The 10361-nt window shown below is 45.6% G+C and overlaps 1 long non-coding RNA gene across 1 annotated transcript; it reads right to left on the bottom strand.

Moving 5' to 3' along the window:
• Positions 1-304: 304 nt before the first annotated feature.
• LOC144388830 (uncharacterized) lies at positions 305-4518 on the bottom strand. The gene is made up of 2 exons (XR_013453100.1): positions 3123-4518; positions 305-2969 (listed from the first exon to the last, which is right to left on the bottom strand). It is a non-coding gene; the product is annotated as an uncharacterized LOC144388830 (long non-coding RNA).
• Between the last annotated feature and the right edge of the window lie 5843 nt (positions 4519-10361).

Here is a 10361-nt window from a genome sequence, read left to right as displayed (position 1 = left end):
CAAAGCTCCTCTCACCACAGCCGGAGCACAAGTCCTTTCAAACCACAGATTCACCGTCCGATGCATCGGTGTTTTAAAAGTAGTAGCAGTAGTTTAGCTCAGATTATGAATTCAGTTTGATGAAGCAAAAGCTCAGTCAGACACACGTCTGTTTTGGATCTGTATGTAAAGTAGATACAAGGTGGATTAGATGATGTGTGTGAGCCTCGTCTAACTCACATTGTCTTGGGGATCTCTGACATGCAGCAGGTTAGACAGCAAACAGGGTTTCACACATCAAAGCAGCATTCCCACACTTGCAGAGACATTACATTACATTACATTACATTACATGTCATTTAGCTGACGCTTTTATCCAAAGCGACGTACAATAAGTGCATTCAACCATAGGGTACAAACTCAGGAGAACAAGAAACAAGAAAGTGCAATTTCCTCAAATAAGCGAATTTACAATTTGCTATAGATGAGTGACGTCACAAGTACAATTTAAGTGCTGCAATTTGTTAGTCTTTAGTCGAGGTAGAGTCTGAAGAGGTGTGTCTTTAGTTTGCGGCGGAAGATGTGAAGGCTCTCTGCGGTCCTGATGTCTTCAGAGAGCGCGTTCCACCATTTCGGCGCAAGGACAGCGAAGAGTCGAGACCTAGTCGAGTGTTTTGCTCTCAGTGAGGGAGGGACGAGTAGTTTTGCAGATGCAGAGCGGAGAGTGCGGGTTGGGATGTAGGGTTTGACCATGTCCTGGATGTAAGCTGGACCCGATCCATTCACAGCATGGTACGTGAGCACCAGTGTTTTGAACTGGATGCGGGCGGCCACCGGTAGCCAGTGAAGAGAGCGGAGGAGTGGAGTAGTGTGGGAGAATTTCGGAAGGTTGAAGACCAGTCGAGCTGCTGCATTCTGAATGAGCTGCAGAGGTCGAATGGCGGTGGCAGGGAGACCTGCCAGGAGGGAGTTGCAGTAGTCCAGGCGGGAGATGACAAGAGCCTGAATCAGTACCTGCGCTGCCTTCTGAGTGAGAAGGGGACGTATTCTCCTGATGTTGTAGAGCGTGTATCTACAGGATCGCGTTGTCGCAGTGATGTTGGGAGTCAGGGAGAGTTGGTTGTCGAGTGTGACGCCGAGGTTCTTAGCAGTCGAAGTGGGCGTTAGCACAGAGTTTCCAAAGTTGACTGTCAGGTCCTGGGTAAGCGAATCTTTTCCGGGAAAGAGAAGTAGTTCAGTCTTGTCGGGGTTGATTTTCAGATGGTGGGCGGACATCCACTGAGAGATGTCAGTTAGACAGGCAGAGATCCGAGCCGCCACCTGGGTGTCCGAGCGAGGGAAGGAGAGAATTAGTTGGGTGTCATCGGCATAGCTGTGGTAAGAGAAGCCATGCGAGCGAATGACAGCGCCAAGAGAGTTGGTGTAAAGCGAAAACAGGAGGGGACCCAGCACGGAACCCTGAGGAACTCCAGTAGTAAGAGGACACGGTTCCGACACAGATCCTCGCCAGGTTACCCGGTAGGTGCGGCCATCGAGGTAGGACGAGAGAAGGGAGAGAGCAGAGCCTGTGACACCAAGTTCTTGAAGGGAGGAAATAAGGATCTGGTGGTTGACCGTGTCAAATGCAGCAGAGAGGTCCAGAAGGATGAGGACAGAGGAGAGAGAGGCGGCTCTAGCAGTGTGGAGTTGCTCAGAGACAGCAAGGAGAGCAGTCTCTGTAGAGTGGCCTGCCTTGAAACCTGACTGGTGGGGGTCAAGGAGGTTGTTACAGTGGAGATAAGAGGAGAGTTGATTAAAGATAGCACGTTCAAGGGTTTTGGACAAGAAGGGAAGAAGAGAGACCGGTCTGTAGTTGTTTTCTTCAGAAGGGTTGAGGGTGGGTTTCTTCAGGAGAGGGTTGACTCTTGCCTCCTTCAGAGAATTGGGAAAACAGCCAGATAACAGAGCGTTGTTGATGAGAAAGGTAAGGAACGGAAGAAGGTCAGGTGCGATAGATTGTAGAAGATGTGATGGAATGGGGTCAAGAGGGCAGGTGGTCGGACGGGCAGAGGTTACTAGGGTAAGAATTTGGTTAGGAGAGAGGGCGGTGAAAGAGGGAAGTGAGGGCGAAAGAGGTGAGGTCGGTGGGACGCGAGAAGTAGGTGGTGGGTTTGAGAAGGAGGAGCGTATGTCAGCTATTTTCTTGGTGAAGTAGTTGACAAAGTCTCCCGGAAGAAGGGTGGAGGGGGGAGGAGGGGTAGGGGGTTCGAGGAGATTGGAGAAGATCGAGAAGAGTTTTTTGGGGTTAGAGAATGAGGATTCGATTTTGGACTGGTAGAAAGAGCTTTTGGCAGCAGAGATAGAGGCAGAGAACGAGGAGAGGAGAGATTGAAATTCAAGCAGGTCGTCAGGTCGTTTATATTTACGCCATCTCCTTTCCGACGCTCGCATGGTGGCTCTCATGGCACGGACCGGTTGAGACAGCCACGGAGCCGGAGGGGATTTGCCAGTCCGTCGTGTCGTAAGAGGGCAGAGAGAGTCTAGAGAGGAGGAAAGAGATGAGAGGAGAGTCTCTGCAGCAGCGTTCGGATGCAAGAGTGAGAAGGAGTCAGTTGAAGGGAGAGCTGATAGAACAGAGGATGCCAGCGAGGAGGGAGAGAGGGAGCGAATATTGCGACGAGCCGGTATAGAGTTAGTCAATGAAGGAGGTTTGTTAGTTATAGAGAGTGGAAGGGAGTAAGAGATGAAGAAGTGATCAGACACATGAAGTGGAGTTACAGAGAGGTTAGTGGTAGAGCAGTTTCTAGTAAAGATGTAGTCAAGGTGATTGCCGGCTTTGTGAGTAGGAGGAGAGGGAGTGCGTGACAGAGCGAAGGAAGAAAGTAGGTGTACGAGGTCAGATGACTTCTCTGTCTGGATGTTGAAGTCACCCAGGAGGATGACCGGAGGACCATTTTCGGGGAAATTAGACAGGAGAATGTCCAATTCTTCCAAAAAATGACCTAAGGAGCCTGGCGGACGGTAGAGGACAATGATGGTTAATTGTACCGGGTGAGTGATTGTTACAGCATGGAATTCAAAGGACAATGGGGTGGCTGGTGGTAGAGGGTAGAGAGAAAAGCTCCATTTGGGTGAAATGAGTAGACCTGTGCCACCACCCCTACCAGTGGGCCTGGGAGTGTGGCTGAAGGAGAAGGCGGAGGAGAGAGCGGCTGGGGTGGATGTGTTCTCGGGTGTGATCCAGGTCTCGGTCAGAGCGAGGAAGTCGAGTGACTGCTGGATAGCAAAGCCGGAGATGAAGTCAGCCTTGCGAGTCGCTGACTGGCAGTTCCAGAGACCTCCTGTGACGAGGTGCTGGACGTGTGAGGAGCGGGTGGGATAGGAGAGAGAGGAGAGGTTACGATAGAGAGCAGATCTAGCCCGAGGCCTGTAGTATCTGCGGGAAGAGATTCGAACAGGCACGGGTGAAGGGGTCAAACACATTATTAAAAATAGCAGAAGAAGGCGCCGCATTCAGCCGCCCCGAAGACTGCCACGAAAGACTCCCTTGTCTTTGTTCTGCTCGTCTTGACTCCCACGAAAGACTCCCTTGTCTTTGTTCTGCTCGTCTTGACTGCCACGAAAGACTCCCTTGTCTTTGTTCTGCTCGTCTTGACTCCCACGAAAGACTCCCTTGTCTTTGTTCTGCTCGTCTTGACTCCCACGAAAGACTCCCTTGTCTTTGTTCTGCTCGTCTTGACTCCCACGAAAGACTCCCTTGTCTTTGTTCTGCTCGTCTTGACTCCCACGAAAGACTCCCTTGTCTTTGTTCTGCTCGTCTTGACTGCCACGAAAGACTCCCTTGTCTTTGTTCTGCTCGTCTTGACTCCCACGAAAGACTCCCTTGTCTTTGTTCTGCTCGTCTTGACTCCCACGAAAGACTCCCTTGTCTTTGTTCTGCTCGTCTTGACTCCCACGAAAGACTCCCTTGTCTTTGTTCTGCTCGTCTTGACTCCCACGAAAGACTCCCTTGTCTTTGTTCTGCTCGTCTTGACTGCCACGAAAGACTCCCTTGTCTTTGTTCTGCTCGTCTTGACTCCCACGAAAGACTCCCTTGTCTTTGTTCTGCTCGTCTTGACTCCCACGAAAGACTCCCTTGTCTTTGTTCTGCTCGTCTTGACTCCCACGAAAGACTCCCTTGTCTTTGTTCTGCTCGTCTTCGTCCTGCGAGGATAAGATAACGCTGAAGCTAACGCTTCCTACGATTTCTAGTTAAATACTCCCTCGTTAGTGGAAGTCGGCTGCGGCTGCGCTGGCCGCTCCCCCGTCGTTTAGGAGACAAAAGGTCGATTGGCCTCGACAGAAACTCCTCAAAATGCAAAGCACCAATAGCTTGACACCCTAATCAGTGAACAAACACCATGTGGTCTTTTGACAAAATGAGAGTTTAAGGATACAAGTCTTATTTGCTTCAGAAAACAAGGCAAAACAGACTTAGATCAGGTCAAAACCTAGCAGAGTTAGGAGGGCACACTGGCAGTTAACTTAATAGTAGAATCTAGAACACAAACTGGCACTAAAAGACTGAACGAGCTTGAGCAAACTAGCAACCAAGATAACTTCAAACAAAGAGAACTGGTCGTGAGACGACAAAAAACTAAAGCAAATCAGCAATCAAATTAACTTAAGACACTAGAATCAACAGCAAATTTAGCAGACTAGCTTGGTTTAAAGAAAGAGATACTTAGTCCGATTTCAGGTCGCCTGGATGTCTGGTGGCCTTGTAGAAGAGATGCACACTGAATGGACGCCCTCCACACTTTTGTGACATTGGTATTCATATTTTATAATGTATCTTTGGAAAGGAAATGGATTTGTAAATCTGAAATAGAATGGACTCAAAAGTTCTGACGGATGTGAATGGAAATTCATGACATTTTCCATTAAGATTGGCTACTGCCAAAGTCAGTGCCTCCAGATAAAAGACTTCTAATTCAAAACCAAGCAAATGAAAGGAAGGTAATAAAAACCTTGTCCTGTCCATTGTATTGCTTTAGATGGATAGTATCTGGTGCAAAAGGTGCAGTATTTAAAATTATTTACAGGTAGATGATGACACAGTAAAGGCGTTCACTTCATGTGGATTGCAATGTATATTTTACATTCATGAAAACATTAACAGAGAATTCAGTCGCCTCTAAGCATGCTGTATTGTGATGGCCATTATTATAAAGACATCACATGACCTCTATCGGGATTAAAGATTATGGGCTTCCCCCCAGACCCAATTAAAATCAAGTCATTTTCATTTCATTGTTTTACAGGTAAATCAAATATTCGGATTGGGACCGCCGTCCGCCAACTAAGGCCAGACGATGACAAACAGTATTTAGCAAAAAGCGAATAAAATTCAAACTGAGGCACAGAGAATCAGCTCCACTCGGGATCAAGTTTCTTTCATGTACTTTCTTGGCGGTACTTGGACGCGAGGCGTCGTCCCCATATCAGCCACAGAATTAAAACACCATTTAAAAACTATTTAATGCAGACCTTATTTTGAGGTGTGATAATAAATGGCCTCACATGGCCTCGTGTGTGTCAGGAATCAATCCACAGTCATATCAATTCTACATTAACAATAAAACCCAACATTCTTCTGTTGCCACAACTTGAAGCTTTGCCATTCAGCTGTATGTGAAAGTACATAAACTGTGCTTCAGTACTTCAGCCCCTACTTGCTGACCAATTTTCTCTTTGATTCTAATAACATATCATCAAATCCGCCTCCAGCGAGATGAAGTGAGAAAAGGATTTTCAGGCAATCGGCAGTCTGTGTTTAGCGATTCCCTTTCAGACTTTCAAGCTCTCAAATTGCAGGCAGTTGCCCAGATTAGCTGCCGTCAGATGGATAAATATAGTGTCTGTAGGTAAAGTTTGGAAGGATGTGGCTGAATGCAGACTGACGGTGGTGATTATGCAATTAGCAAAGCCTGCGTGCAGTGTTCATAAAAGTTGAAGGGACAGCCAAATGCTCCTGTGACGGATTATTTATCTCAACCAAGTTTCAAGTTTTTGCTCGATTGGCAAATTTCATTTAGCTTTTTAATCTGACGAGAGGCCTAAACGTCACTCCTCGACGCAAATAAATTCATACGGCGTAATTGAAAATATCTCATAATCTCCCTCATTCAATTCCACACCTGCATCTGCCGAGACAGTAGCTGTCGGGTGAGGGCGATTATGAGCTGCGGAGAGCTTGACGTTCTGCTGGTGCTGCAGCCGAGGCAATCGCTTGTTGTGACAGGGACATGGAAGCTCCCTCAACCTGCAGGAGGCTGATTGATTGGGCAGTCAGGAAGAGGGGAAACGTCCTTCACGATGGGCAGGGGAGGACGGCGCGGCCCCCGGACGCTCTCACTCTCTCCTCCGAGAAGTTTGCGTCCCGCAAAACTAATCCTCGCCGTTGACACCGAAGAACAGCATCTGACGTGGGAATGGGCTCCACCGGAAAGGCTTCTGTCAAAACGAGATGGACGCAAGTGGTACAGATTCATAAAGTAGGGCCTCTTGCTTTGGCCGCACTTTCATACTCATCCGAGACGGGCAAAATGCAAGGCTAATTTGTCACCCCCCTGATTGAGCAAACTCTTTTTAGACTGCACACCATTACAGTGAAACATTGAACTTTCTGTTGTTTAGCAGAAAATTCCCTCACCGTTTAAAAAAAAATAATGTACATATAGTTATTCATTGTCTTCAGATGTTTTGGCTGTTTTCTTTGCTAATGTTTCAGCTCTTTGTCTTATTTAATTTGATATTAAATATGAACAACAACAATTTATTAATTAATCTTACCACAGGGCTTTTATTATCTAATCCATCACTTGATGCATGGAGTCACCCATTCCCGGGAAATGTTATTACTTTATGATCACTCATACAACATTTCTTAACATTTTTTAATTCTCTGCAAATAATTTACCGTGTACCTTGCGGTAGCTTTGTCTAAATTTACGAATTTTCTCTACAATTGAAAATACTTCTTGAGATATAAATAAATGAAATACAGAGACAGCGTTCCGTCTCTCATTTACTCTCTCACATCCTGCACGTTCATCCATTTCAGTGAGGACCTTGTTAAATGTTTGCACTGTGCCAAGTTATACAAAAAGCTCTGCACCACAGCAATTTCAAATTAGGAGGGCTCCGTTTCTAAATGTTAATTGCCTTTCCTCACACCTTCTCATTACACTCGTTCTAAATCATGTGTTGTGAGCGCAGCTGAAAATGTACTTATTTATTTCCCGAACGGTAGTAAAAGTGTTGGTTTTTTTATTACGTGCACAGTATATCACAAATAATTTGTACATCTTTACAATGACCGGTGTTGCCTTTTGCCTTTTAGAAGTGCTTCATTGAGAGAATAAGGTACTTGGGAAAACCCCAAATGGTGTTGTAATGTTAAATTGACGTGCTTTCTATGTGAAAGAAAGTATTTGGTTTGTGATCGCACTCCATCCGTACCGTCCTGTCCTTTGCTGTGTGGCCGGTGTTACAGAACGGCCACTATCCATAAAACTGTGGCTTAGAAAACATAGAAGAAAGAAAAATATACAAAAATGAAAATTCTGAGAATGATTTGTCACATTTTTTTTTTTTTAATGTTGAAAATGTATTTCTAAAAACGAATGAAAAAGATGATAATAAAGAAGAATAATGAAACTAAATAAGGGACGGCCAAAATTTGTGTTCACCACATATTTTGTTTTGGGACAAACTCCCTGGAAAAACAAACACAGTTTTCTTTTGAGGGAAACCAGTTGTGGTTTTCACCCAAAAAATATTGCGGAACACCCTTGCTCTTTTAGTACATGTCGACGTGTCCTTGGGAAAGACACTTAACCCCTAAACTGCTCCTGAAAGGCAGTGCCATCGGAGTATGAATGGGTGTGAATGATTACACAGGCGTAATGGGCAGGTGGCTCCTTGCATGGTCGCCCGGGTCATCAGCGTATGAATGGGTTTCATCGGGTGAATTGCACGTCGTGTAAATGCACTTTGAATGATTGGAAGACTACAAAAGGTGCACAAGTACTAGTCCATTTACCATTTCTCTGTCAGTGCTTTTATTATTTATATGTGCACTCACAATGCCCTCCACCTGCTGGGTACAATACAAAAACATATAAATATATTGTTAGAGGACATATCATCACATTATGTGGATGCAACGATGGCTTCATTTGCATCGTATTGCCAAAGACTAATTGAAACACGTGCAAATGTAAGTACTTAATGGTGTATTTTTTAATCATCCAAACGTTTCAAATGGCCGCTTCTTTTCCCCACATGAAGCGACTCATCCAGATCAGTCCGAGCAGGAGAGATATCCGTGGGCGAGTACCGTCGGGTGTTGCCTCGTGTCAGACTCTTGGCAGGGATGAAGATTAGTGTGCCAGTCACCGGGGACCGCGGACCCGGCACCCTCGTCACCCTGCCCGCCTGTGACTCCACGTACTGTAACACCAACTGGCAGAAAGGTCAAACCCACCTGATCTTAAATTTGAGATGCTGTTCACGCTGGCGCTGTGGCGTCCTCTCTTTTGTTTCGCTTGATGGGTACTGACAGCGTCACACTTTGTGTATCTAGTTCCAGGAAATCTCCATTTGACAAGGACGTTAAAAAAAAGATTACTCTGAGGTTTTTAAGGAAAGAGGGGAAGGGAAATTTTACCACATTGAGGCCTCGGAGGGGGGTGTCTGCTGCTTGGTAGACGTCTTAAACTAGTTTGATTCATCCACAAGCGTCACATATGAGCTGTGAATGGAGATCGCTCGCCTCGGGGGGGAAATCACCAAAGCAGCATTGCTACTTATTAGGTCAACGACACGCACTCGGTCATGCGATGAAATCTCCTGGGATCTTTCTGATATGGCACGGAGACAACTTTGATCGGACAAACTGCCTATCAGGCAGCGCAGTCAACTATTCAGCAACTGCATTTTAATATGGCGGGTGTCCTTCTTCCCATTACGGTACATAATAAGCAAGGTGAGAATAATGGGGGTTACCGGAAAAGCTACAGCGGAAACGGCGACGCCGCGGCATCTCGCTTTAATGCCTTGTTGCCTTGGAGACATTGGATTGGAAACACCAAGCGATGCAAAAGATCACGTTGGAAGCAGCACCAGCTCAGTGAGGGGAGTGAAAAAATAAGAAGATGATTAGTTTTGAGATTTAACCACAACCGACCAACATCGGCTTTTGTATAAACAGAAGGGGTTCAGAAATATTAACGGATGTTTGTATAATCTGAACCCAACGGAAATGAGGATTGGTTCACGCCACGGACACGGCACATTCCGGCTGCCTTAGCCCGGGAAGGCTATTCGGAGCGGGAGCTTAAGCTTGACACAATGTGCATATACAATGTGTGGATCTGAGGTCTTGGGGATCTTTGGAAAGAAGCAGAGCCATAACAGAAATCCCCACTACAAAGAGAAGAGGTGAAAAGGCAGTTATTTAACCAGAAGCCCCACTCAGCAGAGGGAGGATTAAAATGCACTACTGCTTATCTGGCATAAAGACTTTGACTTTAAAACTGCAGGTTGCCTAAAAAAAACCTGCTGTGAAGGTCAACCTTTTATTAGAGGCCTTTTGTGTGCTAATGAGAATATAAAGGGGTTTATGTCACTCCTCTGTTCTTCTTCCCACTTCAAGCTTTAATGTAGACAAGAAAGAAGGACCAGACTGAACACGTGCTTTTTGTAGCGTGAAGTGGATCCTAATTGGAGAGCAAACATGTTGAAAGCGAAACCTGTCCAAGGTTTAAATGAGCAGTTCATAGTGGGTTTTTGAAAATAGTTCAGATACACTAATACAAACAAAGTAAAACTACTCTAGTGTCATTATTTTCCGACAATCTCCTAAATAATATTGTAATGCAATGGAGAATGTTACACTACACAGTTAAAGGTGAATGGGCCGTACTTTGTGTAGCGCTCGTCGTGTATTCTGCTGACCCCTTGGTACCCGTTGATACACTGATAGAAGGAGCCACCTGCCCTTTAAAACTAATTACCCATTCACACACCGCAGGCACAGCTTGCGGGAGAAACTTAGGGTTAATTGTTTTGCCCGAGGATACACGGACGGACGGACCGGCACAGCCGGGGATTCGACCGCCAGAACTTTAGTTTAAATCAGACACAAAAACTGAACTTACACTGTAAATAGTATGTGGTTACAGCGTTGACTTTTGTGTTAGAATATTGGGCAGGGGGAGGGTTAGAATATGGAGTTGCATCATTGAAGTCAATTTAAAAAATGGATAGGTCGAATCCACAAAAGAAGACATTTTGCAGTTAAATTCATTTACATTTACATGTACAGTGAAAATTTAATCGTTTTATAGTATTACGTT

This window comes from Gasterosteus aculeatus, chromosome 16 (assembly GCF_964276395.1).
Source record: "Gasterosteus aculeatus chromosome 16, fGasAcu3.hap1.1, whole genome shotgun sequence".
NCBI classification, from domain to species: Eukaryota; Metazoa; Chordata; class Actinopteri; order Perciformes; family Gasterosteidae; genus Gasterosteus; species Gasterosteus aculeatus.
This window is presented reverse-complemented; position numbering and strand designations above follow the sequence as displayed.